This window comes from Phascolarctos cinereus, unplaced genomic scaffold, assembly GCF_003287225.1.
Source record: "Phascolarctos cinereus isolate Bilbo 61053 unplaced genomic scaffold, phaCin_HiC Scaffold_726;HRSCAF=1367, whole genome shotgun sequence".
NCBI classification, from domain to species: domain Eukaryota; kingdom Metazoa; phylum Chordata; class Mammalia; order Diprotodontia; family Phascolarctidae; genus Phascolarctos; species Phascolarctos cinereus.
In genome coordinates, this window is record NW_027556098.1 from 293,750,608 (window position 1) to 293,757,041 (window position 6,434).

Sequence of the window (6,434 nt, forward strand, 5' to 3'; positions counted from 1 at the left end):
GGCCTGTTTACTTCTCTCATAGCCATTGAACTGGAAGGTACCTTAGAGATCATCAGGTCCAACACTCTCATTTTACATATGAGCAAACTGAGGCCCAGACGGTTGAAGTAACTGGCCTGAGATAGTGAGGTAGATGGTGACAATGTGCCACAGGAGCAAATTGTGAGGGGCAAAGTTAGGATTCGAGCTCAGAGCCCCTAATTCCAAATCCAGGGCTTTTTCCATAGCACCAAACTGCTTCAACATTATAAAACATTATAAAGTAGAACAATTAAAACTCAGTGTTGAAAATCAGGTGAACAGAGCCTGTATTTTCATGCATTCATATCCTTTTAAGCTACAGATGACTCTTTTGGATTTATTGGAGTGATTTCCATTAGCAGTCACGCCCTTCAACCAAGATTCAGCAGTGTGCGGATGTGAAGAGATTCCTCATTTACCACTGTCATCACTCCAGCTACTGGGGCAATCATTCAGGAACAATAAAACTTTGAGATTCAGTGCTGAAGAGTAACCATTATTCTTCTGTATTTGCTAATAGGAGCAGTTACTGTCAGAACTAAGAAATAACTGCAGCATGACACTTATTATTTCATAACAATATGAAACATCAATGCATTCTTCTATTGGAAGCCCATATTATCTTAATTCTACTGTCACAAGAGAACATTCTTTGCTAAATAATCCATCTAAAAGCCGGTAACTGATATTTCAAAGGTCTGTGACTGTACCTTCTGGTACAGGTCATAACCTCTCTAAGTCTGCCTTGGTAGAACTTTGGCCAGAAAAAATCATCAGCCAGTGGCCAAACCTGTAAGAAAATAAATACTTTCTGCTTATGTTTAATCTGTATTTCCCCCAGAATCTCTGTCTTCTTGCTTCAGTTAAACCCACCTGAGAAAGAACAGTACAGGAACTTGATTAATTTTAAAGTGACTAGTCATTTTAATTTATGAGGAAAAAAACCCTTTATTGTACAATTTTAAGTACATCTTTGCCCATCAAAAGAATGTATTGATGATCAATAAGTTGCTAATTTATCAATAAATTATCAATAAAACACTAAATTATATGATTTGGGCACATACAGCAATGTGGTAAGAGGAAGCATACGTAGTGTAGTGGGTAGAGGGCTTTGTTGTTGAGAAGACCTGGGGCAAAATCTAGCCTCTGATACTGTTATCTATGTTACTGTCACATGTCAAAACTCAATTTCTTCGGGAAACTTTCTAGGAGTGTATGCTATTGATGAATAACTGACCTGTTATGCTATTGGAATTTCATTGAAATTCCTTATACTGATTAGATAACAAATCCAAAAAATTAATGTGGTATAAGAGAATGATAATAAAAGCCATTTATATAGCACTTCGAAGTTTACAAGGTATGTGGCATGTGCTATGTTGTTTGATCATCTTAACAATCTTGTAAGGAAAATAATGCATTTGTCACTTTCCTATTTTAAAAGAAACTGAGCCTCAGAGAGGGTCAAAGATTTTCCCAGGGACACATAGTTAGTAAATCCTGAAGATAAGTCTCAAAATTGAGCCTTCAGGCTCTAAGTCCCATCCTCTTTCCACTAGACCATGATGCCATGACTCTATTTCCAGCCAGCCAGTTTGGGATAGGGTGTGGCACAAAGAGGTTGAGGTTAAGGAGACAGGTATGAGGGAGAGCAAGAAAAATGGAAGAAGGAAGAAAGAGAAGGACATTGATAAATCATTAGGCGGATTCAGGGTGGGCTAAGGTAGAGAAAGTAAGAGGAGAAAGGGAATGATGGAGGCCAGAGGAATGCAACCTGAAGAGAAGGCTGTCCCTTCTTAAATGGAGGTTCTGGGAAGAGATATCCAATCAGAGAGAGGGACCCCAGAGTTGGAGGATACTTGTAAGGTATACACAAATGAACTGATGCAAAGCGAAGGGAGAAGAACTGGGAGATCATTGTGCACAGTAACAGCAATGTTATAATGATGATCAACTGTGAAAGACTTGGCTACTCTGATCAATACAGTGATCCAAGATAATTCCCAAGGACTCATGATGAAAAGTTCTTTCTGCCTCCAGAAAGACCATGAACTCTGAGTACAAATTGAAATATAATTTTCTTGTTTTCTTTAGTTTTCTTGTGATATGGCTAATATAGAAATGTTTTACATGATTTTATCTGTATAATTGATATCTCTTTGCTTACTTTATCAATGGGTGGGGAAAGGGTAGTAGGATTGGAGAGAATTTGGAACTCAAAATTTAAAAAGAAAAAAAGTTTAAAATTTAAAAAATAGTGACTTTTTTAAATGCCTCAAAATCAATCAACACCTTCTGGGGAAGTGCTTGGCCCTCTGCTATTTAATTTTTTTTTTCATTAGTGACTTAGATAAAGGCATAGATGGCATATTTATCAAATTCACAGCTGATTAAAAGTGGGAAGAATATCTAATATGCAACACAATAGACTCCAAAAGTATTGTAACAGGTTCCAGTATTTAGTATATGTAAAGTTTTGCAGTTTGGTTTTTAAAAACTCAGTTTCTCAAGAATAGGATCATAGCAATAATCTGGAAGTTGTAGTGTATATTGTAAACTCAGCATAAGAGTATGTGTGTGTGCATGTGTGATACAACCTATGTGATATAACATCCAAAAATAAATAAATAAAAGGAAGGTGAGTTGAGCAGGGGAATAAGGGCGGGGGTATTCAGAAGTAAATGTGATCTAAAAGCAAAAAGCCATCAATAAAAACAATTTTCTTTTAAATGACTCACCTTTCGGGGCAGCTAGGTGGTGCAGTGGATAGAGCACCGGCTCTGAAGTCAGGAAGACCTGAGTTCAAATCCAGCCTCACACCAAATATGTGATGCGTACTAGCTGTGTGACCCTGGGTAAGTCACTTAACCCCAATTGCCTAAAAATTAAAAAAAAATTTAATTCAGGATTCTACCTGTTAAAAAAAAATTACTCACCTTTTGGAGTTGGCCTCCAAACTACAGATTGTACTTTATTTACTCCCCTCACTTACACATCTCTATAGGATTTCCCTCACAGATATCAACAGGAGTAAGACAAGAAGATTTTTTAAAACAAAATGCAGAATTACTTTTCTTTGTCACTCCCAAGTAGCCAACCTGGAAAATTATACAGTTAAACCTGCCCTGATTTGGGCTGCTGTTCTGCATCAACCTAGGGATGATGCTGTCCATTTCTAGCAAAGGATCATAGGATTTTTTTTTCATATATGAAGCCATGATTCTATTTTGTTCATCTTACATTTTCTGAAGTATATATTAAATTTAACACATAGTGCCAACATTTTCTTCTTATCTGTGTTCCTTTGTCAACTTTCTTCTGCTCTCTTGTGTATTTTTTCCTTTTAGTGAATTTTTATTTGTTTAATTTTTAACATTCTTTTTTAAAAAATTTGAGTTCCCAAGTTTTTCCCTTTCTCCAGCCTATCCCCCACCAGTGATAAGGCAAGCAATATGCTATCAGTTACACACATGAAATCATGCAAAACATAATTCCATATTAGCTATATTACTAAAAAAGCAAGAAAAATAAAGGTAAAAATTTATGCTTTAATTTGCATTCAATAATTCATCAGCTCTCTCTCTGGAGGCAGATAGCACTTTTTACCATGAGTCCTTGAGAATTATTTTGAATCATTGTACTGATCAGACCAGATAAGTCTTTCACAGTTGATCATCATTACAACATTGCTATTACTGTGTACAATGTTCTTCTGGTTCTGCTCTCTTCACTTTTCATTGATTCAAATAAGTCTTCTCATGTGTTTGTGCATCCACCCCCTCATCATTTCTGATATCATAATAGTATTCAGTCACAATCACATACCACAACTCATTCAGTCATTCCCTAATTGATGGGCATCCTTTCAATTTCTAATTCTTTGCACCTTCCCCCCAAAAAAAGCTACTATAAATATTTTTGTACTCATAGGTTCCTTTTCCTTTTTCTTCAGTCTCTAGTAGTGGCATTTAAAAAAATATTTATTTTTAATTTATTGAGAACAAGACATTTCTGTAACATAGTACAATAAAAAGATGATTGTAGATGAAACTGCAAATCTGTTATGTACAACTTGCTATTCCTTTTAAACATATAATAAAGTTATCATGTAAATTTCTATTTTTTCCCTTTTTTTCTTCCCTCTTCCCCCTCTGTCCTAGAGATGAGTACCATTAGACACAATTATGTATGTACATATATATATATATATATGCATACATAAATGTACATATATATATGTAAAATCATCCTATGCATACTTCCATTTATCAGTTCTTTCTCTGGATGGAAATAGTGTCTTCCTTCATATGTCCTTTGTATTTGATTTGGGTATTTATAACATTCAAAATGACTTTGTTGTTCAAAGTTTTTAGAACAATGTTGCTGTTACTGTGTACAGTGTTCTCTTGGTTCTGCTCATTTCATTCTTCGTTATTTCATACAAGTCTACCTGTGTTTTTCTAAGATCATCAAGCTCACCATTTCCTATAGTACAGTAGTATTCCATCACAATCATTTACCACAACCTGTTCAGTCATTTCCACTTGATGCGCAGCCCTGCAATTTCTAGTTCTTCACCACCACAAAGAGAGCTGCTTTAAATACTTTAGAACATTTTTTTCTTTTTCCCTAATAATCTTCGGAGATAGACTTAGTGGTGGCATTGCTGGGTCAAAGGTATAGGCAGTTTAATAACCTCATTGGACATGATTCCATATTGCTCTCCAAAATAATTAGATCAGTTCACAATTCCACCAACAATTGAATTAGTGTTCCAATTTTTCCACATCCCCTCCAACATTTGTCAATTTCCCTTTCAATCATTTTAGCCAATCTGATAGGCGTAAAATGAACTCTCAAGGTTGTTTTAATTTGTATTTCTCTAACCAATAATGATTTTAGAGCATTTTTATATGACTATAAATTATTTTGATTTCTTTATCTAAAAACTGCCTGTTCATATTCTTTGACTATTTATCAATTGGGGAATGACTTATATTCTTATAGATTTGGCAAAAATTTTTATATATTGAGATGTGAGACTTTTATATGAGAAACTGTCTATAAAATTTTCCCCCAATTTTCTGCTTTCTTTCTGGTCTTGGTTAAATTGGTTTCATTTGTACAACTTTTTAATTAGATGTAATCAAAATTATCCATCTTACACCTCACTCTACTCTCTCTTGTTTATTCACAAATTGTTTTTCTATCCATAAGTCTTTTTCCATGTTCTTCATGGAAGTATTTTGCACGTTCTTCAAATTTCCTCTTAATATCTCTTTATCTAGGTCATGTATCCACTTTGATCTTACCTTGGTAAATGGTTTAAGATACTGGTCTATGCCCAGTTTCTGTCATGCTGCTTTCCAATTTCCCCAACAATTTTTACCAAATAATGAATTCTCACCCCAAAATCTTGTCTTTACACTGGTCAAATACAAGATTACTATATTTATTTGTATGTACATGAGCTCTCCAAAGATAGACTGTTTCCAGATGTTAGAATCCCATGTCACTATTGGGGAATATCAGGACTTAGACCCCAAAGGCCACATTAATATTGAAAGTCCATCTCTCCTTTGCTTCCATCATACTCTGCTTGGCATTTTACATATTTGTGTACATGTTACCCTTATTCCTTCCCCCCTTCCAACACACCCACAACCAGTAGAATGTAAGCTTCTAGAAGTCAGGGATGCTGCCATCCATTATCTTTGTGCCTTTTATGTTGTAGGGTTTAATAAGTTTTTTTTTTTTAGTAAAGTGATGTTAAAAAAGAAAAAGGATTTCCTATGGATCAAATCAATGTTCCCTTGGGAACCAAAAAGTCAGTTTTCTTCTTAAACCCCTTAATTAGGTGCAACATTATAGTAGTTACAGAGATGTAACCTACATTTGCCATCAGGAGACCCAGCTGGGTTCAAAACATGGCTCAGAGACGTGTTCTTTGTGGGAGAATGAGAAAGTCACAACTCCTGAGAGCCTGAATTTCTTCTCGAATAAAATGAATAATATAATTATATTTGCAGTAGCTACCTTGCAATATTGATGTGAGGAAAACGGTTGGAAAGCTTTCCATCCTCTAGATAAGTGAGTTGTCATTGTTGTTATTTTGACCTTAGCTTTAAGAGCAAGCCAAGTTAGAAGCAACAGTTTCATCTCACTCTAATTTGCTGCCTGGGAGTCTGAATGAGAGTTGGAAGGACTGGTGGATTCAAATAGCCTTGGGGAAGTTCTGATGTAGGCCAAGGGAGCTGGCAACTAAAGACAGGGGTCCAAATCAGACCTGAACTTTCCTAGCCTCCCACCTTAGAAGGGCTGTCCCACATAGATTCACCCTCAGACAATTGAGTCTAAAAACAAAGACGCCTATTTTATTTAGATGTTGTGCACAGCTAACTCAGCTCACC